Source organism: Passer domesticus, chromosome 5, assembly GCF_036417665.1.
Source record: "Passer domesticus isolate bPasDom1 chromosome 5, bPasDom1.hap1, whole genome shotgun sequence".
Lineage (NCBI taxonomy): Eukaryota > Metazoa > Chordata > Aves > Passeriformes > Passeridae > Passer > Passer domesticus.
Window position 1 is genome coordinate 26,916,129 of NC_087478.1, and position 18,454 is coordinate 26,934,582.

At 38.3% G+C, this 18,454-nt stretch overlaps 1 protein-coding gene across 1 annotated transcript in view; it reads left to right on the plus strand.

The window, feature by feature from the left end:
- The window catches only part of CNTN1 (contactin 1), a 209,199-nt gene that overhangs the window by 47,299 nt on the left and 143,446 nt on the right, over nucleotides 1–18,454 (plus strand). The window contains exon 2 of the mRNA XM_064422452.1: nucleotides 10,279–10,320. The gene's annotated coding sequence lies outside the window, so the exon portion shown is untranslated. The remainder of the gene's footprint in view (nucleotides 1–10,278; nucleotides 10,321–18,454) is intronic.

Here is an 18,454-nt window from a genome sequence, read left to right on the forward strand (position 1 = left end):
CCAGTCTCTCTGGACTCTGTGATCTGACATAATATACATCATGTTAGTCAGGAGAGCTCTCCTAGTACTTTCCTAACAGTTCTAATCTTATTTTTTGCTTTGTGGGCCCATTTATATCCCTAAGATCCTACCTTAGTTTTCTTCCCTGTCAGTGATGTCATCCAAAATCCTATAATTCAGTGCATTATTTATCTTTGCCAATGGAGAAATCTGTTTTCTAGGAATTGTAGAAGTGGAAAACAGATGCAGAACTTCAGTAGTTACTCTCCCACGTTAACTGTCCTGTATTTAAGGTACAGCTTACATTGTTATCCTTCTCACTCTCCTCCAGTTTGGGAAATTGTAAGTGTGGCCATAAGCTCTGCGCAAAAAAGATAATGGGTGTTCCATCCACTTTTCCTTTCCACCTACCCTCACTCAAAAATTGTCTTCCTGTGAGGTAGTCGGGTGTAAAAGTGTATAGTTAGTTCTGTTTAGTTTGTATTGGGGCAAAGTCTCTTTAGCAGATACTTATGCAAGATCTTACATTTTTATTATGAAGCTAATTGTAAGTCCAAATCTATATACCATTACAGTAACGTACATGCTTGGATGTATTTATGGTATTGGTTCAGAAGGGAGATGACTCCCTGGTAGTGTAATACATTCTCTAATGGGTTCAAGAAGTCCTGTAAGGCTCTGATCTGGCTGCGTGCCTAATAGATAGGTTTGTAACTTTCAGCTTTTAAGCCCGCAGGCTGGCTTAATAGAAAAATTAGTAGATGGACTTTTAGGCATGATGTGGTAAACAGCATGAGCATTTTCTGCATCTAGAATGCCAGTTCTGCCAAACCATGAAATTATACATACTGATTTTACAGAGGAGACTTTAGTAACTGGGCACCAAGATAAAGTCATTAAAACATTCAACACAAAACATGAGCTGGCATTTCAGAAAATGGGCAGTAGGAAAGAAAATATATATTTACTACTGATGACAATTTTAGACTTAAAGGAAACATTTTTTTTTGTTTGTTTTTAACATCAAAAAATGCCTCTATGGAAAGCTGGTTTGATCAAGGAGCACATGATAGAAGCGAAATTATTTAAATTTTAATTCAGATTTAATCCAATCCAAGTGATCAGTATCTCACTAAAAGGAATATCTGACATTTAGAGATGGTAGTTCATGTGACAGGAATTGATGATATAGTTCATTTTTCAATGAAGTACTTTTACATAAAGTAATACTTTCATTAATTGATTAATTTCAGAAAAGTTATAAACAGGAGAAAATTTTTTGCTTGTTAGCCCAAGAGAAGCTGATTTTCCCTGGCTTATATAAAAAAACGTGAGGTTTACATCAGTGGAATGGCAGAAAAGCCCATGACATGCTAAGGGTTTAATCAGTATTTAGTTTTCCAGAGAAACATTTAATGAAAAACAAGGGCCTGCATATTGTTTAGCCTATTTTTAAGGAAATGAGACATAGATGACTGTACTGTGCACTCACTGGTGTTTCTCTGGTAACTTTTGTACCTGTTGTGTGATTTCTAATTCAAGCTTGAGAACAAAATAAGTGCAACCGACCCCGGGAAGGAGGAGTGTTACCTCACAGTTTCTTGCTGTGCTGGAAGCACACACACCTGCAGAACTGGCTGCACCTTGCTGAGTTCTTAAGCGAGATATATGGCATGTTGTGGGGGCACCTGGAGGGCGATTTACAGAGTGTGGACATCACTCGTAGGTGGCATGGGATAGTGGATCATTCTGAAGGGCAAGGGAAGGACCTGGAATTCCTACTGAGGCAAGGCAGACAGGGGAAGCTGCAGGATTCATGTATCTAAGGCTTCTTCAGTGGTCTGCTCATGCAGCAACTTATATTGCTCTATTTAAATACAAGCAAAGAAAATTTGCTAAGTATTTTCTGGTTTAGCATAGGGGAATTGTTAAGCAAGATGGAAGCACAAGCCGGATACAAAAGAGGATTTTGCTTGCTGGTACAGCTAGAAGTATATATTCTTGTGTCTTGTAGACAGGTACCTTTTCTTAATGAAAATGTCTTAACAGTATTTCATAAATAAAAATGTAGTTTTTTTAATGTATCATGCTTGTAGCAGCTCTGTTCATTGCCATGCACAAAAACCAAAAAACCTAATACCCAAATACTTAATTTCCTTTTTTTAGGTTGTTTTATTACATACCATTTAAGCACTAGTATGTTTATTCCTGAGGCTTGATACTTGTGGTAGTAGTATTTTGAATATCATATCTTATTTTCTCAGAGAAATATATTAGTACCTTAAGGACTGCGGAATTATTAGTGCTTTTGTTTTCTAATTTGAGTTCTTAGGCTAAGTTATTTAGTATCCTGCTACCTGACAGAAATTTTAAGGCAATTCTTCTCCAAATCCTACTAAAATTTTTTGCTTGTTCCCAAGAAGCTGATACTTTGTCCTTTCTCTTTTCATAAGTAGACCTAAATCCAGATCTCTTTTTAGTTCTTGGGCATGTATTCACCAGCCGAAAAGCCTGTAATGAAGAATTGGATCATTTATTTAATGGGTGTTCTGCATGACAGAAACAAGGGCAGATGCAGCTCCTTGCTCTTTCCAGTAAATCCAGGTCTGTGGAACATATTTGAAGTGGTGACGGTTTTATGTTCTTTGGAGTAGAAATTAATTACTCTTTTTAAACCAGAGGAATTAGGGTTTAGAAGTTAATGCAGGCTACCTCTGAAGCCCAGAAGTCAGGAATCAGAAAACTTAAATGATGTAGAACGTGTAATTTTCTGCAATATTTCATTCTATTGATTCCAGTGGTAATTAAATATGAACCTTTTGGCAGTTCCTGGAACATTTTAATCAAATTTTACAGTGATGGACTGAAGGTCTCAATGTCCAGAGGTGAACAGGGTTGTTAGCATAACTCAGCCCAAGCTGGTTGAATGAACTTTGCTAACATTATTCTTGAGGGTAAAAGATGATTTTCCTTTTGTGTACTAGGAGAAATACATTACAGGTCTTTGACAACCCTAAATTTGGAGGCTGTTGATAAATTGTTTGAGCTTGGTTCACTCTGACAAACCTTTTTAATTTTATGGTTTTGGTTTCAGCAAATGCTTCTATTGCAGCTATTTTTTTCAAACGGTCTCATTATCTTTCAGAGCAAATACAGTAGTGATACAATACATGAAAATGAGGGAGTCAGTAAACATGTGATTTTATTCCACTTCCCAATACATTTTGTGTGAAATAGGAAAGCACTTTTCAAATCTAGCCTTAACTGGGCTGGTAGTTGTTCTGGTGAAGTCTGTTCAATGGTGAAGAACATCCTTGGTATTAAATACTGGATATACCACCCTAAGCTGGGAATACTTACTGAAATACCTAATTCTTTATAGATGTACACTTATAATGACCTAGTGCACAGAGTGATCTCACTTGTGTGGCCACTACTGCTTCTATGTGAATGAAACTTGTTCACAGGAGGGATTTGGAGTAATTTGTGCTTGTGACCAATTACAGGTAAGAACTATATTGTGGTTTAACCCCTGCAGGCCACTAAGCACCAGCAGCCTGGTAGGATGGAGGTTAGAATCAGAAGAGTTAAAGTGAGAAAACTAGTGGGCTGAGATTAAAGCAGTTAATAGGCAAAGCAGAAACTGTGCATGAAAGCAAAGCAACACAAGGGATTAATTCACCACTTCCCAGGGTGTTCTGCCATCCTCAGGAAAGCAGAGCTCCATCACAGGTAATGGTGATTGGAGCAGACAAACACCATCCCTCCAAACATTCTCCTTCTCCTTCCCCCAGCTCTGTGTGCTGAGCATAACTCACATGGTCTGGGATATCCCTGGGGTCAGCTGGGGTCAGCTGTCCTGGCTGTGTCCCCTCCATGTGCACCCCCAGCTCCTCACTGGTGGGCTGGGGTGAGAGGTGGAAAAGGCCTTGACTCTGGGTAAACTCTGCTCAGCAATAGCTGAAATATGCCTGTGTTATCAGCACTGTTTTTGTCACAAATCCAAAACACATCTCCATACTTGCTACTGTGAAGAAAATTAACTATCCCAGCCATAATCAGCACATGCTGGAAACAGGGACACCTCACAAAATCTTATGCATCTAATGCTCAAAGTATAATGTATAAGCAAAATCTATGGCTGTCCAAACATGCTCATTGGATCACTGAAATCCAATAACTAATAATCTAGTTTTGTCTTTCAATGAACCGGCAATCTAAAGGTACATGAATGTCACCAAAGTCAGAGCTTGAAAATACCACTTAACAATAAACAGCACAAAGTGAATTTCTTTATGCTGAGGATAGAATAATATTTACTAAGTCCTGCAACATATTGATTACTGTTTAAATGTTCCCATATTTTTAGAAAAACTTATTTAATTGCCCAACTGTTAATAAATGGTATGTAGGTGGTGGTGGTAGCTATGATATAGAGGATTTTCTTGGTTTTCTGGTGTTTCTTCAGCATTAAAATAGTATAGAAATGAGGGGGCTTGCAGTTTAGAGTGATTCTAACTTGTTCCCAGCTAAGACATCTGGAATACTACATCTCACACACAGAGGATGTTACAAAGAAACTTTTAATGTTTTCTAGTGCTTTAGTATGTGGTAGAATGGTAACTTACATAAATGACTAAAGTTTACGTTACCACATGATTTCTGGAACAATACTAACAAAACAAGCTTGAAGATTCTCTAGAACAAAGGGTAGTTAATCAAAAGGAAGAAACTTTGTGTTGTTGTCAAAAAGCAAGTATCTTTGGTTTTGGGGTTTTTTTGTTTGTTTTGTTTTTTTTTAAACCTCATTTTGTATTTATAGGAACATAAATTCATACACTTAGTTTGCCACAGGCAGATCTTTATTGCTTTGCTAGAAGCCATTTCTGTCTTGCATAAAGAATGGCTTATGAAGGAGGTTTTGAACAGAATTTCATATATTCTCCAATGGGTAACATCATTGCCTTAAAGTGATTAGTTAGAGATTTCTTAATACATGGAGGGAATCTCCTGCCGTATTGTTTGGGATAGACAATATACTCTTCAAATGCAAATAGTTATATTATTTCAATAATACTTTAATATGTTGGAAATCCTCTTAGCAACACTACAGCTAAATTACTGGTAGAATGATAATATAAAATGAATGATTTGCTATTGAAAGTGGAGGCAGCATCCATGTGCTATTTGTATACGCTCAGTTTCTTAAGAAAGATTAAATAAGGTCCTGGTCCTGCATGATTACTTACGTGAATCAAGTTCCTGATATGTAAATTTTTTCAGGATAAGAGCCTTTGTAATTTCTCAGGCAGAAGCTGCATCTGTCTCTTTACTTTGTGATACACTTCCAGTATGAATGAACTTACAATACTCAATTTTAATTCCTTGTGAAAGCAGTGACTTAAGCTTCAGCCCTAAGTTAAAATCAGAATAAGCAGGGAGCAAGCATTGCAGAGGCTCTTAGCACACTGACAGTTGTTCTGTTTTGCACTGTCAAGTTGACTTGTTTATAGCCTGGTTTGCAATGAGCTCATCTGTAGAAGGGTGAGACCTTGGATCTCCACTGCTCACAGACCTAGTTGCCCCTGTTTGCAGACCTAAATAGCTAATGGAACAGGCTGCAGCCAGTAGAAGATGATGAGATGTTGCCGTGATTAACCATAGCAATTAAAAAAATTGCTTAATCTCATTGTAACTTGATGGTGGCAGCTGGAAGCGTGTTTTTTGATGCCTTTGGCAGCAGCACCTCTGAAGGCAGGTGCTCAGCCTGGGACTGCAAGGGACTGTGCCTCTGTTACAGGGACAGAGGAGTGCTGAGTGATATGAGGAGCTACGGTTTATCTTTAGCTATAGACTTAACTTTCTAATCAAAATACAGCTGTTATTTCAGTCCAGCTCCTTACAGTTATTGATGCAGTTAACATACAGATTTTTAGTATGTGTTCTATTCTCTGGTGTGCACTCACCCTTTCAGTATCCTTTTAGCCTGCAGCCTGATGGTGTCAATACTTCTCAAGGACAACTGGAGGGGCAGATGAGTGAGGTTATGGTGAATTACCCTGGTGCAAGGACAAGTGGCATGCTAATGGTGGGGGTCCCTTACTGCCTTCTCATAAATCCACTGAGAGACATTTTCACACATTTTTTAGCACAGTTGCCTTACTTGCACTTTGTAGGCACACAGTTTGTGGTAATTGGGAGTGGGGCTGTGGCCGAGCCTCATCCCCAATGGGCTACAGGTGAAAAGCAGGTGAACAGCATTGAAGGTAATGAGACATGGAGTGCTGACCAATCAGGACCTGACCAATCAGGAACTGACCAATCAGGACCTGACCAATCAGGGCCTGACCAATCAGGAACTGACCAATCAGGACCTGACCAATCAGGGCCTGACCAATCAGGAACTGACCAATCAGGATGGGTACAGAGGGCACACAGGTGCAAGGCATTAGCCATCAGGGGTATAAAAGGTTGGGCTGAAGAACAGGAAGGGTGATGCTTGTAGCCTTGTGATGTGAGGTGATGTTCCTGTGTCTGGGCAGACGCCTGAAGCCTTCTGATGAGGTATGGTGTAATTCTGTAGGGGAATGCTTAAAGCCTTCTGAGATTGTGTGGTGATTCTCTGTGTTGTGGTTATCTCAGCTGCAGCATGTGGGGTGGCATATGCTGCAATAGCACTTTCTTAATTGATTCCCAGTTCCACATCATAACTTTTCTTCTCTTTATTGCTGTTAAAACTGATTTTACCTGACTTATTCCTATATGCTGTGATTTATGTTTTCTGGCTCATACCTTTTGTGTTTTCCCATGTCAGTGCTGCACTACACTTTGGGGGTTTTTCTAAGGTTGTAGGTAATTCTGTGGTGTTTTTCCATGACACTACAGTTAATAGTTTATGAAGAACCTTTCTGAATATTGGGCTTCTGATAATTGGAGTGGTTTTTTATACCAGTATGTACCTTCCTGTGAACGTGCCTGTTTTTCAGCTAAGCCTGGCCTTCAGAATGTGAGATGGGTTAAGTCAATGTCTGAGCTTAAGGAAGACTGGTATGACTTCTACACAATAGTTCCAGAAAGACCTAAGCTACATAATCTTTTTTAAAGTTTTCAAGGTTTTTTTTGGTGAAGGTTTTCTTTTGGTTTTTTTTTGTTTGTTTTTTTTCTTTTTTTTTGTTTGTTTGTTTTTTTATGAAGGATCTGTAGGAAAGGCCAGATGTGTGGGATGGAGAGAAAAGATACTTAAAGTGATTAGGTGGAAATGCAGAGAAGGGCTTTATGGAAGGGTGGGAAACTATTGTTAGCAGCTTGACTAAAGCTGCTAGAGAAGTGTCTGAAGTTCTTACTGTTTTGAGTCAGAACTGAAATTTTTGTGCCGTTTATACCTTTAGAAATGCTTTGTCCAATGGCTTGTGCCAAGATCTTTTTTTTTAGCATAACAAACTAGCATATTGACTTTTTTCAGTTGAACCTTAATATCTCTAGGAAGGCAGCAACTTCGTGTATCTTTGAAACTTGGAATATCTAAGCTCCTGACATGTACAAAAAAAATGCATGTTTTTTCTTCATGCAGGATCTGTATACTGTATTCCCAGCCAGAAGCCATTCCTAAGTAGGTCATGTAGATACAAGTATTTTCCTCATGTAGACCAAGTAATTGTCTTTGAGCTCGGTAAAGTTGTTACTTTCCCTGTGTTTGTTGCCCATGGGTGATCTTTTACATGACATAATCCTCCTATAGTGTCATCCACAATGTATTCATATATGTGACAAGTACTACAAAAGGGCTTTTCTCTGAGTGGAGGTTAATTTATAATGGCCTTTTTTTACCATAGCTGTGCACAGCCAGTGCCTGGTGCTGAACTGATGGGTTCTTCTGATTAGCAAAGTATGAAAGTGGTGTTTTCAAGGTCTCTTTATGATTGCTTTGGCATTTATGGAGTTCAGCAGTAATCTTTATCCATCACTGCTATCTTGCTTAACAGTGTGATTAAGGCTGAAAAAGTAAAGATGTTCCAAAATTCTGTGTGTATTTCTATAAATTTTCATGGACAGAGATTCATGCAAATCACTTCATTATATTTTACAGCCCACTGTGAATGGAAAAAGTGGGGTAAAACTGAAAAAAAAGTATTCTGCCTTTCTCTTCATTGTTGTGAGCTAAAATTATCGAATCCTATTTTCATGATACCTGATGCAATATTGTGAATCCCTATGAAATGAATATGATTGCTTTCCCAGCAAATTCAGTGGCTTGATTCAGGTACCAGTAGATAGAAATACTTTGAATACAGTGCTGTTCCTCAAATATGAGAGAGGAATATGGTTTGATGGCTTCCAGAATTGTCTGTGATGCTTATTTAGTCACCAGGAGTGAATTTTGCTGGAGCATCTCCTTTTCTTGCTGTGCCTTGATATGTGGGCAGAGGAGCTGCTGAGCCGTGAGAACTAAATTTGCTGATTTCTTTAACCATTTTTTTTCTTCTTACATTACACAGCAGTCATAAGCTTTAGTCAAAATGTACATCTTTTAACAACAAGTGTCAAGTTTGGTGTACAATAAAGAAAATTATAGAAAGACTATTGTTTAGTAGTGTTAAGGAGTTTCACTGAGTATGCTAGTAAATATTTCTCATGCCCTTGCTTTAGAAAAATGTGATTAGCCTAGAGAACTCTCATAAGAAATTGGAATTCTTAAGATGCTTGCCTTTTCAGAAAACCATTTAGAACCTTGTTTCTAGATTTTTTGTTTTAATTTATTTTCAAACCCAGCTAATCAATTTTGAAGCAAGCATGTAAACCTTGCCATTTATAGCTGAAATAATGACAAAATATATTCTGAGCATTTACTCAAGAACTTGTTACTCCAAGAACTTCATACTCAAGATGTCTTTCTTGAAAACCACTTTTCAGAATTCAAAGACTTCTGACCATGCAAACATGTACTCATCAAGGAAGTGAATGGAGAATAAAACTTAGGCATCGCAAAGTGAGACTTTTAGTCTGTGGCTCCATAAGCATAGTTAAAATTACTAAAGTTAGTTTTATCCACATATTTTCAGGAGTAGTGTATAAGGAGGTAGAAATAATAAACATTTTCTAGATGGGAAATACCATGATATTCTGTCCATGTCAGCAGCAGGTTTATGCTGGGGTGTCTCAACATATACACTTACTGACCTATAAAAAGGGAGAAGGGATGAGCCTGAAAGTACAGTCATCATCTTCTCTCAGCACAGTGAAAAGTAGTACAGTAAGTCAGAGTACAAGAGAAACAGAGTACTAAGCATACCTTGACCAAGTTACCTACGGAGTAATACAGCTTTGGAGCCTGAGAGAAGTAGCAATTGGACTTTATATAGGTAAAATAATTCCATATATTACATACTTAAATCATTGAGCTTTTGGCTATGAACACAAATTAAAAATCCTATTTATATAATATGAATGAACTACAGTTACAAAAGGGAATATAGAGATAGGAGTGAGCTGAAAATCTTTTCCTTTTATGTAGCAAACTTCTGAAGTGACTTCTCTGTATTGTGCAATGGTTGGGATTGTAGTAGATCTTGGAAGCATTTGAAAGTTGCAAGTAGTACCACTGTAATGTAGATCCTACCTTGATCCACTGATCAAGATGTATATTGGATGTTACTCCCAAACTCCTCAGGGAGGCAACTGAGATTGGGAGGTAGCTTGACAGCATCTACAGCTGTGACTCAGAAAAGAGTTGGGACAAAGAAGTCATACCCAAAGTTGTCTACCTTTTTTTTTTTCTGGAAGGGCATGCCAAAATTTGATGGATGGAGACAAATATAAGGAGGTTCAGAAGAGATACCACAGAGGGAAGAATTGTGTTAGAGAGAGGAGTTTTGTGTTAATATGTGTCTGAGCAGGTATCTCAGTGTAATATACTTGAGGAGAGCGCTCTAGGATCAAGTGTTTCTGATCAGAAGTTAATAACTTGAAAAAGTAGCTAATCTTCACCCAAGCCAGTTTGTAAAGGAAGTCTGTAATAGCTTGTTGTGAAGTAATCAGGAAAAATAAAAACCACACAGGTTTACTGTGTTTCTAATTTTAGTAGAATGTTATGGGTATGTCCTATTTTTATATAAAAAAGTGACTAACTGGAAACCCACATATTTATAAATGCTGGAAATATTTGAGAGAAGCTGATGGTATGACAATGTCATGAAAATATGCATAATAAATTCTGACAACTGGTAACTGGAAAACTGAGGATTGAGCAAACAAGTGAACCCTGTTTTTATTCCTTTCTAGATACTGGCTGTGGATCTGCAGTGAAAGTCTACCTTATTAGAGGTTGGTGACTTTTATTTTTTTCAGGTCTTACATACCATTTTAAAGTAATCTGAGAGGCTGAACCTTGGTACCTTTGACTGATGTATTGACAAGCTCTTTTGTTGAACGCTTTTGTAAGACTGGACACAAGGGGTCTGTGTAATATAAGCAAATGACAGTAATTCTTCAAATTCATTGTGGTTTGGGGTATTTATGTGACATTCCTCCTTGCATTTGTTTCATATACTGCTTCAGTTAAGTGTAACTTGCCAAACAAATGGTGTAGATCAGACTTAAGTTTTTAGTCAGCCTTAGCTAACCTGTCTGACAAACAGCCCAAAAATCTTATTTTACTGTTTAATTCATTCTTAGAGTCAAATATTTCTCTGGATCATTTGTCCATTTTCAAAGTACTAAGACATGACTTCTAGTATATATGACAGTATGTGGAGTGTATGCTGGTTCATTAATGTGTGTTGTATAGTATGACATGACTGTTCAATGCTAATGAAATGGTAAACATTTTAGCAATTATTTCAGTTTTTGGACCTTGATTTATGATATACTTTCTGGAGAGAGCTAACTCATCTGTTAAGCTGCTTTTATTTATGTTTTATAAAACTGGTTTCTTCACTAACAAAGATGTAAGTGCAGCTTATTAATAGTTATTTGTGATTCCAGTTGTCCGATCGGAGTTCTGGAAGCTTGGCTATGCTTTTCTATTTGGATTATGAGTATGATATCATGCCTCACTGTATTAGTTCCCATCCTTACACAGCTGTGCTTAGGCCTTTAGTACTATTCACATAAAAATGAAACTTCTTATCAGCCAGATCTGTTGGAGCCATTAGCATTTCTCAAACTTGCAGCACATGCACACTACTGCAAGTAGATGTTACAGGGCTTCTGCCCTCTGTGCTTACAAGGACATCATTTTTTCTGTGGGACAGGTATTTGTGAGACAGATCTTTCATTCCTGAAACCTGCTCCCTGTTTCAGATGAGATCCATGAAATTGTTCACACACTCCTTTTGTGTTTGAGAGTTTATTGCTCTTGTTGCATTGTTTTTCACACTCAATTTTCCAAGTATTTGTTATACTTTTCTTACCAATGAGCCCATAACTGCCATGGCACATGCTGTTGCTCTCTTATTCAAGAACTGTTTGTTTTTTTCATGTATAAATGAGCTCATGATCCCAGGAGCAGCTGGATATACCTGATGCTTTTTGTCTTCATTCAAAATGGCCACAATCTCCTGCTGTTTCTAATTTATGTCATCAGTAAAGATGAATATTTCTTTTATTCTTTCCCTGAGAAAATGAAGAACAAAGATCCTTACAGAGGTGTAGAAGGTATAAGTGCAGGAGTGTGCACTTCCCTGTAGTGGGAGAGAGCATTGCTTAATCTCTGCTTGGAGAGGGCACCTGTCTGCAAGCTCATCAGGTAGTGCTGTGGATCTGTGCAGCTGTACTGAGATGCAGGTCAGGTGTAATGTAATTCAGTGCTTTTCCCCAGGGAAGGAAGCAGCTGGGAGTGAGCCACTGGTGTCCTGCACAGCTCTCTCCTGAGCTCCTGGAATGCAGAGAAGGGAGCAGGTCATGTGCTAAGCTCTGATCACCATCTTCAGACAGTGCCTGTCATGTAAAATGACAGAGGCTGGGGGTAGGGCAGTGCAGCTGAAATGGAACACTGCAGCCTCCCTATTACTCTGACCTTATGGGATTAGCCAGTGTTTGTAGGATCTGCCAGTCATTCATGTTTTGTTCAGGTCTGGGAGGGATGTTGAGCTGCCACACAGGAGCACTCTCTGGCAGAACTCAGTACTGAGGCCAAGGCTGCAGGAAGGTGGCACAAAGTGCCTGTTGTGTCCCTCTCTTGGTGTCTGACTCAGATGTGGTTCTATGATAAGACTAAGCACGATGGCTCTCGTGTATTTGAAGAGAAGGTTGAGAGGCCAGTATATAATTTTTCAGGTATTCAACATAAGTAATGCTGGTTTGTTAATTATTGCATAAGCTGTAGCATCTCATCTAGAAATCTCTTTGAGGTATGCTATGAGCTAATTAAATATCCAGACATTCAACACTTTGAAGCAGTGGAGTCTCTTCCTCATTACAATGCCTCTAAGCATGAAAGATTTGTCTAGTTATAATTGTTACTTCAGACTAAATACTTGTCAACAGTCTTGCTGAATTCCTTGTGGATATTTTTAATGACCAGAAACAGGTCCAATAAGGCTTTCCCTGAATATGCCTTCAAAGGCTAGATTCTGCTTATTATACATTAATTTCTAGAACCATGCATCTGCCTTTTATATTGGAGGCATTATTTTCAAATTATTGAAGTGTTAAGATGCTCTTGGTAAAGGCCTAAGCGAAGTATAAAGGCCAATCTGTTTTCCACATAGTAAATTGTTGTTCAAGAGGTTGTGCCAGCCAGTACAGAGTGCAATCGTTACTCTCAAGAGAGACTAATTACTCAACTGCCTTGGCTTCTGCTGCTCCACATTCTTATCCTTGTACTGTTGGAGTGGTCTGCTCCTCTTGTGGAGCAGACTGGCAGAAATGTAAATGTCTAGCTGTGTCTTGATAAAAGATCTTCACCTGTGTGCTGTTTCGGATATGCACCAGTTTTCCCAACAATGCAGGTAATTGTGCTTTTGAGATTTGTGTTTAAAAGTAAACCAACAGATTGTTTTTTTCAGTAGCAGTGTGCACAGCAGTATCTTACAAAACTCCTGCAGATTTGCAGAAATTGAGTTATTGATTGATACACTGATACATTGCAACAAGCCAGGTAATTTATTGTACCATTTTTCTGTTGAGAAAACTTTGTTTAGGATTATAATTTACTCAGGTATTTGACACACTAGCGACTGTAATAATATGAAGTATGTCCAGCTAAGATTGCCTGAATCAACTGTATTTGTTGAAGTTTGTCTTTGACTATTTTTCTTGTGAAATAGGCAGGACTGTGTGCCTTCAACATTTAATTTTTTAAAAGTTTGTATTTACTACATGCATACTTAAATGTAGTTTCTGCAGTTTCTTAACATGCCTATTTTTCCACCCTGCTTGGGTTTAAATTGTGACTGGTATGTTACTGAAAGGCACCTCCTGAGTGCTACTGCCACTGGTAGCAAAATCCTTTGACTCTGGCAGTACAGTACGGAAGCACACATCTAGCTCTTGCAAAGCAGCGAGTACAATCATTATTAGACCAACAGCAAATGCTGAGTGTCAGGCATGGATACTTATACCTGGGGGTGTCCAGACAGTTCTTTGCTACAGTGGATCACAAAATCCCATAGCCTTGGAGGAAACAGAGTAACTTATGTAACAGAGATAGTATACAAGTTCCCAAAATAACCCACAAGCCCTTCATTTGCAGAAGGAAATAGTTGCTCAGAAGAAGCTCTGTTTCTATAAATAACATAATTTGTTGTAGATTAGGAGCAGAATACTTGCAGATGCTCAAAACATCTCCTTTGTTCATATGTCAACACTGCTCTCCCTAGGCTGAGCTGGTGGGAGGAAGATTATCCAGATACTTGTCTAACCAACCTCTGGAATTTATGCTGGGGTCAAACACCACCTTCTATCCTTGAGGAAGGAAGCACCACCTCCTGTCCTTGAGAAAGGCAGCATCTGTGTCAGGCACTTAGATCACGGGTATGGTGAAATCTATTTGAATCAAGGCGAAACATTAATGCCCTTTTATGTGCTGCCAGTTTTCACAAGTAAATAAAAAGTGATTCATACGGATGAAAATAGAGTGTGCCAAATGGCCTTGCAGGATTCTGACACATTTGATATGTGACTTTTCACTTTGTATCAAGAACAGTGTGTGTTTTTCATTGTTAAGAGACAAAGACTGCAAAATAGTGCTTACTGGACCGTCCAATAATTATGCAAAGCAGTTCTTACTTGTAGATTTTAAGACCCAAGAGCAATAGATAATTGTGGACTACAGAAACTTTCCTCGATACAGATATTAATTTGAAATGCATGTGGTTTCTTTTTAAAGATGTCTCCATAAGATATTCCATTTGTTGATAGTTGAATTATTAAAAATGCTTAGTCACTAAAGCAAATGGAGAGATCACAGATTAATGTTTACATAACAGACTTTTTAAACAATAGGCTGCCAAAATCACTGCAGATAGTATGAAATCTGTTCTTGTCTGCTGGTATTTGTGGAACATACAATTTCATCTTGGCTCTCTTTTGAATAACCCAATGGGTAAAAGTTCTTTAGGTCCTGCCTGATGCAAGTTTGACAACTGAGACTAAATAGAAATTTTTCACTTGGCCTTAAATGTTCTTTTAAGGTGTTGATTCAAGGACTAAATGCAAAATACTAGTAATGACTTCACTAATATCATCTACTGTCCTAATTATACCAAATACAAAAGCAGAAATTGCTTATCCATTCTAAGAATGTTTATGTATTATATAATTTCTCCTGTTTATCACTTAAAGGATGATTTAAAGTGTACCTTCAGCTGGTTTCCAGGTCCTGGCTGTGTTTGCTTGAGAGCTTTTTGAGATATAGCTCTCCATTTTAAAGATAAGATTTCATGCTTATTCTTCAAAATAATACCATTCTAAAATTGAAAGAGAATAGCAGAAGCATAGTACTTTGTAACTGAGAGCTGGACAACAATCTGATCCTTACATGATTTATAAATGACTGAGTAGTGCATACCTGATTTTGCAGATGAGGTATAACAAATTGCTGACATCTGACCTGCTAATTCTGCATCATGGTAACTTAAACAGCAGTGCTCCTAATAGTTCCTTATTTCTTTTTAATGTCATCTGCATACACCTACGTGTCCATACACACAAATGCATACACACAAACTAGAGAGGTTGAAATGGGATTGTTCTTTCCTAGATGATACCTGTTTTAGTCACTCCTATGGATACATTAGGATGGGATATTTGATTGCTGCCACAGAATAAGCTTCAGAGAATCTCAATCTTCTTTGAAATATTTGATTAATACAGAGTGTATCCTGGCTATTGTTTTAACCTTTGAAAGTTTCTCCAAAACTTATCAGCATCTCCCTTGAAATGCAGAGCATTGAAAATGCCAAAACAACATAAAGATTTAAGCAATTTCTTCTGCAAATTAGATTATTACTCACTGTGGTACTGCTGAAGTAACACAGAAAATATAGTAGTTGAAATAATGGTGTGAAGAGTTCAGCTTTTGGGTGTGCATCAGATGTGGAGAGGAGAGAGACCATCTGCTGTCTACTCTGTGCTGTTCTGGTGAGAAGAGCTGCGTGGGGAGCTGATGGGAAAGCAGTGAGTCTGTTTTGGCAGCAGCCAGGTGGGCTCTTCTCCCAGGAGATGAGCTATAGGGTAGAGTAGATAATGGATCAGAAAAGTGGCTTCCACACCTGGAGGTGACACTGGTGTTGGGTGGATTGTCTGATGTTCTTGATAGACTTGAGTCTGCCATCACAGAGTCTGCATCACTGCAGAGTGCTTCTGGAGAGACAGTCGCATTTTTCATCTGAGTAGTGGCAAAGGAAATCTGCTTTGCCAAAAAAAAACTGATAGAGGTGATCTGTGCAGAAACAAGAGGGGTGGTGGTCTGCAGGGACTTCTTGTTCTTACAAGGGATAACTTTATTTTGAAAGTTGAGTTTGTTTCTAGAGCTCTGTCAAAAATAGGTATTCAAAGTATGAAATCATGCAAGGTGATGTATGTATGCTGCTGAGGTGTACAAACTTATCTAGATGGCCCAAGTGCTTCCTATCTTTATTTTTCTGGTGAGATTTTTTGTTTCCTTCTCTTCATTTCCATTTTACCCCATTTTTCTTAGCTCAGTTTTCTATTTCTGTTACTGTTTCAATTCTTCTGGAATAATTGCTTCCAGTGAAATCCAGTCCTCAACTATCTGACAAAAGAAAAAAGTTTTAGGCCACTAAACTCCCACCAGCTATTATTCTCTTCACTTTGTCTTGCCTAAAGAAGGCAAAGAAGACTGAAAGTAATGGTGTCTTTAACCCCATCTATCCCTCACAGATTCCTATTAGCCTGTTCATAACCATAGCAAAAAACTACCTAATGCAATAATCTGTGAGTAATTTTCTTCCATAAAAAATTACAGGTGTGGAGCACTGAAGGTGACAAATTCATCAGTTACCATCTCTCTACCAGGTCTGCCCAGGGATAAGCAAAAATGGCCCACACATTGCTTTATGGCCACAGACTTGATTGCATCTTGAAGATGTTCCTTCTTCTGTTGATGAAAATATTCCTCTAAACTAAAATGTTCTTCTATAGCCACAACATGCACTGGAGTTAATAAAGAATTTAAATTAAACAGTAATAGAAACCAAGAACAATGGTCTATGTTTCATTTCATGGTGGATAAGGAAAGTCAGCCTTATTTCTATTTGATTGATATTTTGAAGTTCAAACTCAGGTGAAAGCTGTGGCTCATGATTGAATTCTCACTCTTGCTTAAGCTGTTGAGCCCTTCTCACTGGTTTGGCTGCATGCATATCTTAGGTATGTTCCAGTTTGGGCTGTGTGGATGTGCATTTTTGTGCCTGCAACATGACTCTACAAAATGCCCATTATTGGCTTTTGCAGTGAAATTCAGTTGAGCAATACTGAGCCAACTGGTCACATTCTTGTGTGGAGTAGTCCTGGAAGAATGAAATTTATGGTGTTGATATTTCAGGCCTATTGTTTAGGAAGCTCAAGTATTAAATTAGGTGCTTCAGTAGACCACATGTGAGTTATTAGAGTACATTCCTGAGCTACATTAACTTGCTGTCAGTTACTTGCCTCCTGATAACCAATTCTTAGAAATTGTCTTGAAGATCATATTTAAGGTGGGAGATGCAACCTGTGCATTTCTCATCTCTCTTCCCCTTGTTTTATAGAAAATGAAAAACAGTACTTTTCAAAGTGAGTGATGTTTGTGCAGGCTGGGAATATGTCTGTGTGAATTTGGTGTTGGTTCTGCAAGCAGCATCTTTATCACAATCTCTGTTTTGACAGGAGGCTTTCATTTAGCTTTTTATAGTCATTTCATAAGAGGCATTTGCATGTAATAGCCAAACTGCATCTGGGAAATTATGACAGGAGCAATCAGACTGTGGATGTTTTTACAGGTGAAGCAATTAGCTGGTTGCCAGCAACACTGCCTGGCTTCACAGAGTAGGGCTGGGAAGAGGAACCTGGAAATTCCTCATGAGAAGTGCAGAAACCAGGAGGTGTCAGAGGGTTTTTTCAGAGGCTTTCTCTGAATGGAAACCACCTGAAGCAAACAAGGAGTGTTATTTGTCCAAAGTGCTCAAACCAACCTGGACTAGTTGTTTCACAGGGTTGTAACTAAGAAGAGAATGAACAGTCATGTAGGTTGTAAGAAGGAAATATTGAAGCAGCTCTGGGTCTTAAGGAGCAGAATTTCAGAGACTTGAGATTCTGGTGGAAGCCAGTCCACACTTGGACAGGCATGGAAAAGACAGCAGTAGGGTGGGCAAGATATAAATCCTCTTTGACCTTTACTTTCAATACAGAGTAAAACTAAAGCTTCTTCATATTCATTATCAAACTTAAGCAAGAAGTAGAAGCTGTGAAGACTCATGAGTGAGTAGCTAGCAGAACAGCTCTTGGAACTGGCTCGTGAATTGCCCCAGCTCCTTGCTCTGCCTGGTTTAGGCACAGCCCTGGGGCTGTGGTACCAACCACTGTCACTATGTATTCCAGCTGCTCAGCCTCAGAGATGTGCAAGGATCAGAGTATCTCATCACCCAGTTAGATTGGTTTCTATTTTGATGGGAACCTACAGCTTAAAAAAAATAGAATACAATTCAAATACTTCACTTACTTCACATATGGACATATTATATATATAAATTATAGTGTCCAGAGTACATATAAAATTAAAAATAAACATTTTAGGATATACTTTTAATGTATATTTAATGATATTATGACAGTCTTATGTTACATAACTGAAATTTAATAAGCTGATGAAATTTTCGTAGAGCTTGTGCTGCCAGCATTGCTAATGTAATGGAACTTTAATTTGGTATAACATTTTAGTATCTCCTAAGGAAATAAGGTTTGTGCAACCATTTTCTGCCTGTCAGTCCTCTACATCATGTTTTGACCTGCTATA